This window comes from Lissotriton helveticus, chromosome 5_1 (assembly GCF_964261635.1).
Source record: "Lissotriton helveticus chromosome 5_1, aLisHel1.1, whole genome shotgun sequence".
Classification (NCBI taxonomy): domain Eukaryota; kingdom Metazoa; phylum Chordata; class Amphibia; order Caudata; family Salamandridae; genus Lissotriton; species Lissotriton helveticus.
Window position 1 is genome coordinate 1875479819 of NC_136065.1, and position 12359 is coordinate 1875492177.

A 12359-nucleotide genomic window follows, 5' to 3' on the forward strand; every position below is an offset into this window, starting at 1 on the left:
CGGAACAGGTCTTGTCGTCGTGGTCGATGCCGAGACAGTGGAGACACCGACGGTGAGGGCTGGTGATCGACATCAGTCGGTCGCAGTCCTCACAGGGTTTAAAACCTGGCATTCCTATCGGCACCGTCCGGAGTCGAAGACTTGAAAAGAAACGATCAAAAAGGATCAAAAAAGTTTAGTCAAAAAAGACTAAGGTACCACTTTTTCCGGATCTGCGCTGCTGGCGCGGAAAAAAGAAGAACTGACGTCAGCACGCGGAGGCGGCGTCTAAGTACTCCGACGACGACATCACGGCGCCCACGACGCCGACGACGGACGCGGAGCCGCAGACGACGCCTAGCGACGCGCAAGGGTACTGCTACGCAAAAAATTCCGGATCCAGTCTGACGCCTGGGGATATTCTAAGGTAAGGAATCTATCACTAACGTGTCTCTTTCAGATAGGTCAGTATGCAGCTGGGTGAAGGGAAGCCTGCAGAAAGCTAGCTCGCACAACCCTTTACAGTGGTTCAGAACAGAGGTTTGCATCAAGTTTAAATGAACTATCAAGAAAATGAAGCAAATCTGTCTCACTGCCCATGCTGACATCATCAAACAAAATAACATTATAGATCTCCTACTGTTGGTGATTGATTGGTAGTGAGGAAGGACAAGAAAGAGAGAGAAGATGTTACTTACCTTGGAAACATCAGTTTGTAGTGTGTAGCCGTACAGAACTGTATATTCAAATGCTCTGCATACTTCTGTCATCTAGTTTTGGCTTGGATGTTTGCAACCGAGACACCTTTGGGTAGTTGTGCGCTCTATAAATTGCATAAACATAAACGTATTTTTCTTCGAACAGGTCTCTCGAGTCACAAAGTATATGGTATCTCCTCCTCATGGCGCACTGCCCATCAGCAGCAAAACCATTTTAGGTTGTTATTAGTACAGCAGGTGAGAGTGGCAAGGAGCAGTGGAAGAAAGTGGTGTACATGTGCAAAGCTAAATAAGCAAGTATAGAAGAGAAAAAAAGAAATCTGCAGCCAGTCACAAGCTTCCAGGGAGGAGAATGGAGGCATGTGAAACTACCACTACACACTGTGAACAGGTTATGGTTGTAAAATGCATGCTTTAATTGGGGATTCACACACAGGGAAAACAAATCATAACTGACTTGGAATGCACATTGGAACTTAGAATACTCTGAAGGAACACAACGCAAAGGACCAATAGTAAAGAGGTAAGTAGCTAGCAAACTAGGAAAGCTGTTGAAGACATTGTGAGTGAAAGCAAACATTAACAATGACCTAATAACTATAACCTTACAACACAGGTAAGTGTAATTTTCCATTCATAGCAAGTGTTGATGTAGATACTTATGTTCTGCATAGAATGTAAAGCAAGCCGCACCCCATTTAAGCGGTAGTTAGTGTGTGGATGGAGCATATGTCTAGAAAATGGTCCTTAGGACCATCTGGGCAACTAAAAATTGCTGTAAAGCAAGAGCAATCACTCAAGTAGTGCTTGGTAAATGTGTGTGGGGTTGACCAAGTAGCTGCTTTACAAATATTAGCGAATGGGATGTTTACAGGGAAAGAACTCACTTGGCTTTAAGGTAGCAGGTTTGGATACACCTGACTAGCCATTCCTACTTTTTAAATTAGCTGACCACCTTTTTGAGGGTTGCTGAAAGCTACAAACAGCTGATTTACTTTACAAAAGGTCTTGATCCTATCAATGTAACATGAGAGCCCTCTTGACAACGAAAGTGTAGAGGGATTTCTCTGCAGCTGGCTGTGGTTTCGCAAAGAAGGCAATAGAGTAGGATTACAGACCAACCCACAGTTTCTGCCCAAGGTTATCTCTCCTTTTCATCTCAACCAGACCACAGAACTCCTTTCTATGGTCTGGTTGAGATGAAAAGGAGAGATAACCTTGGGCAGAAACTGTGGGTTGGTCCGTAATACTACTCTATTGTTACGGACCTGAATGCAGGGTTTCTACAATTTGAGTGGTTGCAGCTCAGAATTAAATAGCCACTAAGAATGCAACCTTCCACAAGAGAAACTGCTACGGGCAGGGATGCATTGGCTCATAAGGGGAACCCATGAATCTGGTCAGTACTATGTTCAAGTTTCATTGAGGGAGGTGAAGGCACCCTTGGTAGAATGACTCTCTTGAGGCCCTCCATGAAAGCCTTGATGACCGGTATACGGAACATTGGAAGAATTCGGTCTGTTCTGTGTGCAAGTGGCTATGGCAGATACATGAAGTCTAATAGAAGTGGATGGTAGTGTGTGATGTCCTGAACAGCAGGGTTCAATGGATCTGTATGGTTTGGATTACAGTAGCATACAACACCTTTCAATTTAGCCGCATAGCATGCTCGAGTAGTTGCTATCCACCCAGATGGTGAGCTTCTCATGGGGCTGATGGACATTTCGAGTCTAGTGTATCATTAGGGTTGTCTGGCCCAGGATGAGTGTCTGGGACGTTTGATTGTTTCTGGTCAAGGGAGGTCCTGGCCTAGCAGTTCAGGATGGATTGTTTCCATGGGGAACAGGATCAAGACTGATTTGCATATCACTGGGTCTACAATGGAATGGCGTGGCGTGAAAAAAAAATATATATTTAACCCAGATCTGTGACTGGGGGTGAATGTCTGATTTGTTCAGCATTCCATCCATCATCCATTCTTTTTGCATTTGTCGCCTTAAGTGGGAAGGGTATGACCAGAAATGGATCCAGTGCTCGCTACGCCATTGGATTCAAGCTAGCCTGGCTGATGAGGGGTGATACTCCAAAACTAGTCCCAGGATGCTTGTTTCTGGTCCAGGTAGGACCTGGCATGGCAGTTTGTGCTGGACTGTTCCCATAGGGAACAGGGTCAAGACTGATTTACATGTGACTGGTTCTAAGCTGGAATTGTGTGGCGTGCAAAAAAAAGATGGTTTAAACTCAGATGTGTGACGGAGGAATGTTTGATTTGTTCAGCATTCCGTCCATCATATGTTCTTTTTGCAGTTTATCCATAGTGCATTGCCTGTGGGTGAGGGAAAATGGAGGTGAAGTTTGGGCATTTAGCCTTCTCAGAGGGGATAACTAGTTCATCTGTGGAGTTCCTCAGCATTGGAAGTAGCTGTTTAGTACTCGAAAATTGATTTCCCATTCATGGACTTCGTGGTGTAACCTGCTGAGTAGGTCTGCTAGGTTATTGTCCACCCAAGAAAGTACTCCCCTATCAAGTGGATGCAGTGATAAAGGGCCCACATCCATACTGTTTGAGCTAGAAGGGAAAGGCAGAGAGAGTGGGTGCCACTTTGCTTCTGTAGGTAGTACATCACTGTCATGTTGTCTGTTCCAACTAATACCAACTTGCCTTGTACAGGAGAAAGGCTTTGAGGGCTAATGGGATTGCTAGGAGTTTATAGTAGTTGATGTGGTAGCCCTGCTGCTGCAGGGTCCACAACACTTGTATTGCTGGGAGATAGAGATGTGCCCCTCATCCTGGTAGCATGCGTCCACGGTAATTGTTATTGTTATTGGGTTTTTGTAAAGCGCCTGAATCACCCAGGGGCATCTCCGCGCTGCCTAGTCCTTTTCCCTGAGAGTGAGAGTTAGGGTACCAGAGTGCAATTAACAATAAAGGAAAGCTTTAAGATGTTTCCTGAAAATCAAGTATGAAGGAGACTTTCGCAGCCCTTCAGGTAGGGAGTTCCAATATTTAGGGCCTACATACGAAAAGGCTTTACGTCCCAGGCGATTACGGTATATGCGTGGGATCGTTAGAGGGGCTTTACCATTTGATGGTGCACCTGGAGTAACTAGTCTTTGAAAGACCGTCCCTGCAACAGATTGTTGCTGTTCCACCACTGCAGACAGTGTGAACATTGGCTTATAAGAACATTAGATCCTCCATCTGACTCTCTGCTTGTGACCACTGTGCTGCAAGGCACTCGTGAAGCAGACGTATGTGTAGCCTGGCATGTGGCACTATAGCGAGACAGGAGGCTATCATGTCAAGGAGTCGCATAACTGTTCTGACTGGCAGATAAGGATTTGGCTGAAAAAGAGAAACAAGCTGTTCGAAAGTTGTGATTTTTTGAGGATGGGGTAGGCTTTGCCTGTTACCGAATTGAGAGTTGACCCTAGAAACAGTTGTATCTACAGAGGGACTACATGTGACTTTGTGATTTTGAAGTTAAAGCCTAAGGTATTTAGTAGCGATGTCACAGTTTGCGTAAAGGTCTGGCATTGTCAATTGCTTGAGTTCTTGCTCAGCCAGTTGTTCAAATAGGGGAAAATATCAATGCCCCCTCATCGTTGTGCCGCAACCAGTACCAGACATTTGGAAAAGACCCTTGGAGTGGTGGTCACGCCAAACAGTAAGACTTTGAATTGGTAATACTGGCCACTTACCACGAACAGCAGGTAGGGTCGGTAGGCTGGCTGGATGGCGATGTGGAGATATGCATCTTACAGGTTCAATGCTGCAATGAAGTCTCCTTGATGTTGCAGAGGTATGATGTTCTCAAGGGTTACAATGTGGAAGTGTTTCGAACACTATGTGTTGGTTTAGAGGTCTAAGATCGAGAAATGGTCGGAGAGACCTATCCTTTTTAGGATAAGAAAACACAGGGAGTAAGGAAAATGCTACTTACCAGTATGCATCTGTTCTTGGCATGTAGAGCTGCGGAGTTACACACTGTGCATAGATCGCAACCTAGTGTTGGGCCCGGATGTTTGCAGTTTGTTTTTGTCCTGAAAAGTCTTTGAAAGTCACGGGATAGGTGACTCCTCCTTTGTATCATACTGTGCATGAGCATCAGCTCCATCCATAGAGTGTTTTTCGCCGTTAGGGAAATTATGGAGCTTTGCAAGAAAAGGAAGGATGTCCATGTAAGCTGTATCTAATTAAGATAATACTGAACAGATAAAGGTAGCCGGGGAGGCGGGTGGGCCTGTGTAACTCTGCAACACTACATGCCAAGAACAGATGCCTACTGGTAAGTAGCATTTTCAGTTCGAGACATATGAGCTGCAGATTACACACTATGCATAGATTGTATAGCAGTACCCACACTTAGCGGCGACCACCCGTATCTGTTGCAGTGGTTTGAAACAGTGTTTTGAGTACAGCCTGGCCTACAGTAGCTTGTTGTTTAGTTTGCACGTCAACACAATAGTGTTTTGTGAATGTGTGTGGTGTAGACCATGTAGCTGCAGATGTCATCCAAGGGAATGTTCCCTAAAAATGTAATTGAAGCCCCTATCTTTCTTGTAGAATGGGCTTTAAGAGGAACAGATAACGTACGTTTAGCTTTATGGTAGCAAATTTGTATGCATTTGACAATCCAACTAGCTATCCCAGATTTTGATATGGGGTTACCTTTGTGTGGTGGTGAAAAAGACACAAAAAGTTGTTTAGTTTTGCAAAAAGTTTGTGTCCTTTCAATGTAGTAAAGCAATGCTCTTTTGACATCTAAAGTATGAAGAGTTCTTTCTGCGACTGTGGCTGCGAGAAGAATACGGGCAGCTCTACAGATTGATTGAGATGGAAGGGTGAAATTACTTTTGAAAGGAATTTAGGATTAGTTCTGAATGATGCATTTGCAGAAAAGGTTCTTGAATGGTGAATGCTTGTAGCTCACTAACTCTTCTGAGAGAAGTAATAGCTACTAGGAAAGCAACTTTCCAAGTTAAGAATTGCAGTTCACATTTATGTAAAGGTTCAAAGGGAGGTCCCATTAACCGTGTGAGCACAATGTTTACATTCCACACGGGTGAAGGTGGTGTTCCGGGAGGAATTATTCTTTTGAGTCCTTCTATAAAAGCCTTTATGGCAGGTACTTTAAAAAGTGTTAGATGTTATCTATTGTGTAGGTATGCTGCAATGGCAGCAAGGTGCAGTCTAATAGGCGTGTATGCTAAGTTACATCTTTGCAGGTGTAGTAAGTATCCTATGATGTGTTGAATAGACACATCTAAAGGATTGATGTGGTTGTTATGACAGAATATTACAAAACATTTCCACTTGGCTGCATAACATGCGCTAGTGGTGGGATGTCTAGCTTCTTTAATAACATTCATACAGTCAGGGGGAAGGATAAGGTAACTGAACTCTATGACTTCAGGAGCCAGATCGCTAGGTTGAGCTGAGCTGGGTCCGGGTGTCTGATCTCTCCATGGTTCTGGGTTAGTAAGCATGGAGACAGGTATAGCTTTTGAATTTGAATTTGAATTTAAAAACATTTGTACAGCGCACTTTCACCCAGCGGTTTCATGGCGCTATTAAGTTGCAATGGACGGCAGCAGTTGGAGGGGGTTAGGCAGGGTAAGCTTGCGCAAATAAGAGGGTTTTGAGTTCCCTCCGAAACTGAGTGTAAGAGGGCGTTGTGCAAAGGGCAACAGGGAGAGAGTTCCAGAATGCTGGGGCCAGGACTGCGAACCTCGCCCCACCTGCCCTCTGTTTTATAAAACGGGGGGTGACTAGGAGGGCCAGGTGAGAGGAGCGTAGTTCTCTGCCTGGGTAGTAAGGCACAATGGCAGAGCATATAAATTCAGGGGCAGTGCCTGACCTAGCCTGGAAAGTGAGGCAGCCAAGTTTAAAAAGGGCACGCTCTCGCACCGGCAGCCAGTGTAGGGCTTTAAGTAGTGGGCTGGCCCGATGATATTTAGGGAGGCCGTGAATCAGGCGGGCAGCCTGATTCTGCACCAGCTGCAGACGATGGATCGCTCAAGCTGGGCCCCCATTGTATATAGCATTGCCATAATCAATACGGGACAGTACCATGGCCATGACAATGATTTTCAGAGCCGGGAGGGAAAAAAAGCGGGAGACTTTCCTAATTATTCTTAAGGAGAAGAAACAGGAAGAAACGACCGAACCAATGTGTGAATGGATAGAAAGTTGTGAATCCAGGAAGATCCCGAGGGTTTTAACTTTAGAAACAGGGAGTGGAGGGACACCAAGTGAAGGGGGCCAGAAAGAAGGGGACCATGGACTGCAACCGCCTCCGGTCAAGACCAACTCGGTCTTGTCTGGATTGAGTTTGAGGTGGTTGCAGTTCATCCAATCCTGGATGAATGTCATGACTGACTGGACGTTCTGGGCAGATGAAGGGGAGTGGGAAAGGTTAAAGATTAGCTGGAGGTCATCGGCATAATTAAACACCGTGACCTCCAGCTGCTGTAACATAAAAATGAGGGGGTAAATGTATAGATTAAACAAAAGGGGGGAGAGTGACGATCCCTGAGGAACCCCGCACTCTACCTTGCGGGAGGCCGCGGCGAAGCCGGCCAGATGGACCGCTTGAGTTCTCCCCGCCAGGAAGGACTCAAGCCACGAGAGGGCCAAGCCCTCTATGCCCGCCGCCCTGACACGGCTGAGGATGGAATGATCCACCGTGTCAAAAGCGGCGGACAGATCCAAAAGTATCAGGGCTTGAGGTACGTTGGTATCAATACCCTCCCGTAGCCTGTCCATCACCGAGATTACCACCTTCTCCGTGGAGTGCAGGGGCCTAAACCCAGCTTGGCAGGAGGAGAGGCAATGATTTGCCTCTACATGGGCACTCAGGGTAGTCGTGACGTGAGTCTCAAGAACTTTGGCTAGGTAGGGCAGAAGGGAAATAGGACGATAATTGGAAGGGGAAGATGAATCGACGCCGGGTTTTTTTAAGATTGGGACGACAACCGCTGATTTATGTAGGCTGGGAACGGTGCCGTATGTGAGTGAATCATTAAGAAGGGTCAGGGCCGGGGTAGGACAGTTTAGATAAATTTCCCTAAGGATATGGGCTGGGGCGAAATCCAGGGGAGATCCTGATTTGACTCGGTCCAGCAGCGGCGAGAGAGTATCAGTGGTCAACAAAGGAAAAGAAGACAGTTTGGAAACCGTGAGGGGAGGGGAAGGGTTTATAAATGCAGGGGAAGGAAGGGGGATGTTAAATTTAATTTTTGCGACTTTGTCGATAAAGAACTCATTGAGTGAGTTGCAGAGGGACTGGGAGGGAGGAATTGACGCTGTGGCTCTGCCAGATGATGCGAGCTCATGGATAGTCGAGAATATTTCTTTAGAGTGAGACTCTGCTGCCATTACTCTACTCGTGTAGAACTCTGTTTTAGCATCAAGGATGCCCTTTTTATAAATTTGTAGTACAGACAGGTAGACTGCCTTTAGCTCGGGACTATAAGTTCTGCGCCAAGCTCGCTCGGCCCTCCGTGCAGCCAGTTTCTTACCTTTTAAATCCAAGGTGAACCAACGGTTGGCTGCATGGGCTCGCCTGACTGTGAGTCGCCTTAAAGGGGCAAACTCGTCGCCTGCCAAAGTCAGCCAGTTGTCGATGGCGGACAGCTGGCAATTGGCTGTAAGGCCAGATAGCTCGGGGCAGGTTTTGGCCAGAGTAGAGCAAAGGGAAGGCATGTCAGTTTTCCCCCATTTCCTGACCCAGGTGTTCTTGGGAAGTTGGGGTTTGGTCAAAGGGGCTAAAGCAAGGGAAAAGGTGATGGTGAAGTGATCCGACCAGGAACAAGGGGCTATTATGGGGGGTGTGGACGGGATGTTTAATGCCCAAATTTGGTCTAGTACATGGCCATGCGAATGAGTCGGACTGTGAACAAGAGGTGAGAAGTTTAAACTAGTCATGAGGTTGGTAAACTCCCTAGATTGAAGGCTCTCAGCAGGATCATTGGGCCAAAAGTTGAAATCCCCCAGGACCAATACTGATGAGTTATTAATCACCAAGAGAGTCTGAATACTGGGAAGGAAAGAAGGGGTAAGCTGGGGGGGACGGTAAATTAAAACAAAAGTGAAGGGGGCCTGATGTGAAGCCGAGCGGGCTAAAAGATAATCTATGTCAGGAATAGGAGGGGAAGGGAGAATCTGAAAATTAAAATTAGTGCGAGCGATTAAAGCCACTCCTCCACCCCGCCTGCCGTCAGAGCGATCCGCTCGGATGACCGAGTGGGTGGGTGGTAAGGCGGCTAACACGTTAGGTAGGGAGTCATCCTTGAACCAGGTTTCGGTTAAAAATAAAAGGTCTGGATCATAAGAATCGATATAATCGAAAAGTTCATACTGGTGAGTGACCGCAGACCTGGTGTTTAGAAGCGTAGCAGAGTTGCTGAATACCGGGTCAGGAGGAACCAGAAGTGATGGGGGAGCAGGGAGGGTAGTGTTGGGAGGTAAAACCGGAGAGACTACTCTCTCCGGGGCTGATCGAGAAGAGGAAGAGGACACGCCTAGATGCTTTAGACGGGCTGCTGTAAGGGGATCGATGTCCCCATGAACCCAGTAGGAGCAGAGCTGGGAGGGGGAATATGTGATTAAACGGACAGCGTCCAGTGCCCCTAGCCCCGGCCGGCCGCGGACGGGCGCAGACGGGATTAACTCTGGCGCAACTCCGGCGCGCAGCCGGCACGCCCGCTGCGCTCGTCCGCTGCGCCGACGCATGAGGAGCGTTTAAATAGGCGGATGACGAGGGTGGGGGGCGGAGTCAGCAGGGCGGGTTGGGAGGCGATTTAAAAGTCTAAACAAGCCAGCCGCTCGTTATCAGCGGGGCGAGGGACTGCTTGTGTTCAGCAGGAAAGGAGGTAATTTAAAAATAAATGCGCCAGCAGCCTCGCGCTAGCCCTCTGCCACCGGGCTCCACGCAACACTGAAGCAAAGGGAGAATAAGCCTAAGTAGGCGGATGACGAGGGTGGGGGGCGGAGTCAGCAGGGCGGGTTGGGAGGCGATTTAAAAGTCTAAACAAGCCAGCCGCTCGTTATCAGCGGGGCGAGGGACTGCTTGTGTTCAGCAGGAAAGGAGGTAATTTAAAAATAAATGCGCCAGCAGCCTCGCGCTAGCCCTCTGCCACCGGGCTCCACGCAACACTGAAGCAAAGGGAGAATAAGCTTAAGTAGGCGGATGACGAGGGTGGGGGGCGGAGTCAGCAGGGCGGGTTGGGAGGCGATTTAAAAGTCTAAACAAGCCAGCCGCTCGTTATCAGCGGGGCGAGGGACTGCTTGTGTTCAGCAGGAAAGGAGGTAATTTAAAAATAAATGCGCCAGCAGCCTCGCGCTAGCCCTCTGCCACCGGGCTCCACGCAACACTGAAGCAAAGGGAGAATAAGCCTAAGTAGGCGGATGACGAGGGTGGGGGGCGGAGTCAGCAGGGCGGGTTGGGAGGCGATTTAAAAGTCTATACAAGCCAGCCGCTCGTTATCAGCGGGGCGAGGGACTGCTTGTGTTCAGCAGGAAAGGAGGTAATTTAAAAATAAATGCGCCAGCAGCCTCGCGCTAGCCCTCTGCCACCGGGCTCCACGCAACACTGAAGCAAAGGGAGAATAAGCCTAAGTAGGCGGATGACGAGGGTGGGGGGGCGGAGTCAGCAGGGCGGGTTGGGAGGCGATTTAAAAGTCTAAACAAGCCAGCCGCTCGTTATCAGCGGGGCGAGGGACTGCTTGTGTTCAGCAGGAAAGGAGGTAATTTAAAAATAAATGCGCCAGCAGCCTCGCGCTAGCCCTCTGCCACCGGGCTCCACGCAACACTGAAGCAAAGGGAGAATAAGCCTAAGTAGGCGGATGACGAGGGTGGGGGGCGGAGTCAGCAGGGCGGGTTGGAAGGCGATTTAAAAGTCTAAACAAGCCAGCCGTGGTACCACAGAATGTTGCAGCAGTGTGGTGTGCCACAGTTGTCTGGCCCAAGTTGGAGCTACTAGAATGAGGGTCAGGGAATGTTGCTGTAGTTTGCGTACCACTAATGGAAGTAGTGGGAGAGGTGGAAAGGCGTACGCAAATTTGTCGGACCAGTTCATCCATATCGCATTGCCTTTGTACAGCGGGTGCAGATATCTGGTGGCGAAGCTTGGGCATTTGGCGTTTTCGTGGGTGGCGAAAAAATCTATTTGAGGTTGTACCCACAGTTGAAAGAACGGTTGAAGAACTTGTGGATGAAGTTCCCACTCGTGGATCTGTTGTGTCTGTCGACGTAACAGATCTGCTATGGTGTTTTGTACTCCTGGAACATGTTGGGCTAAGAGGAAGATCTTTAGTGGTATAGCCTATCTCCATATCTGCTGCACTAACTGAGAGAGTTGTGGAGAGTGTGTTCCTCCGTGTTTGTTTATGTAGTACATGGCTGTCATTTTGTCTGTGCGTACTAAGACAGCTTTGTCCGATATTTGCTTTTGGAATGCTTTTAGGGCTAAAAATACGGCTAGTAACTCCAGGTGGTTGATGTGGAGTAACTTTTGTTGCGGTGTCCACCTGCCTTGCATGGTGTGGTGCAGTAGGTGAGCTCCCCAGCCGGAGAGCGATGCATCCGTTGTCATGACTATTTGAGGAACTGGCTCTAGGAACGGTCGGCCCTTGGAAAGGTTTTTGGTGCTCCACCATTGCAGAGAGCGGTGAGTCCGACTGTCTACCAACACTAGGGGCCAGATGTAGGAGCCTAAATACCGGCCGATAACGGCCGATTTCGGCCGTTACCGACCGGTATTTAAGAATTGGCATGTAGGGGCATAATTTTACAGAATCTGTAAATTTACCGATTCTGTAAAATACCGAATCGGTATTTTTACCGATTCGGTAAATCCCAGATGTAGGTGGGACTCTTCTGAGTCCCAAAGGCCCTACAAATTCGGTATTTTACCACACAATCCAATTGGGTGTTAAAATACCGAATTCAGGTGTGCATGCACATGTGTGCATGCACACCTAGCCATGTGACAGACAGACATGCCCTTAGGGCATGTCTGTGTGCCACATGGCGCACATGCCTATTTTTGGGGTGCCAGAGGGTGTCAAAGCGACACCTCCTGCACCCTTGCAAAATTCTGTATTTGCCGATTCGGTAATTACTGAATCGGTATTTCCCATTGATTCCTATGGGCTTCACAGCCCATAGGAATCAATAGGGAATACCGATTCGGTATTTACCGAATCGGTAAATACCGAATTCTAACGATTCGGTATTTCAACATCTGGAAATACCTACATCTCCCCCCTTCATATTTACCGACTCTTAAATACCGAATCGGTAAAATTCGGTATTTAAGAGTCGGTAAATATGAATTACCTACATCTGGCCCCTAGTCTGTTAATTGACCTTAAGCCTGGTTCCATTGGCGTGCTAAGCACTCTTGAAGCGGAGGCATTTGTAGCTTTGCATGAGGCACTATGAATGTGCAAGAGGCCATCTTTCCTATGAGTTACATGAACAGTCGAGTTGGAAGAGAGTGTTGCAGTTGGAATTTTGCCAGAAGAGCTTGTATACTTGTTATCCTGGCAGGAGGGGGATAAGCTAGCGCTAATGCTGTGTTTATTGTGGTACCAAGATATTACTGTACGTGGGACAGCTGCAGATGGGACTTGGTGTGGTTTACTGTGAACCCC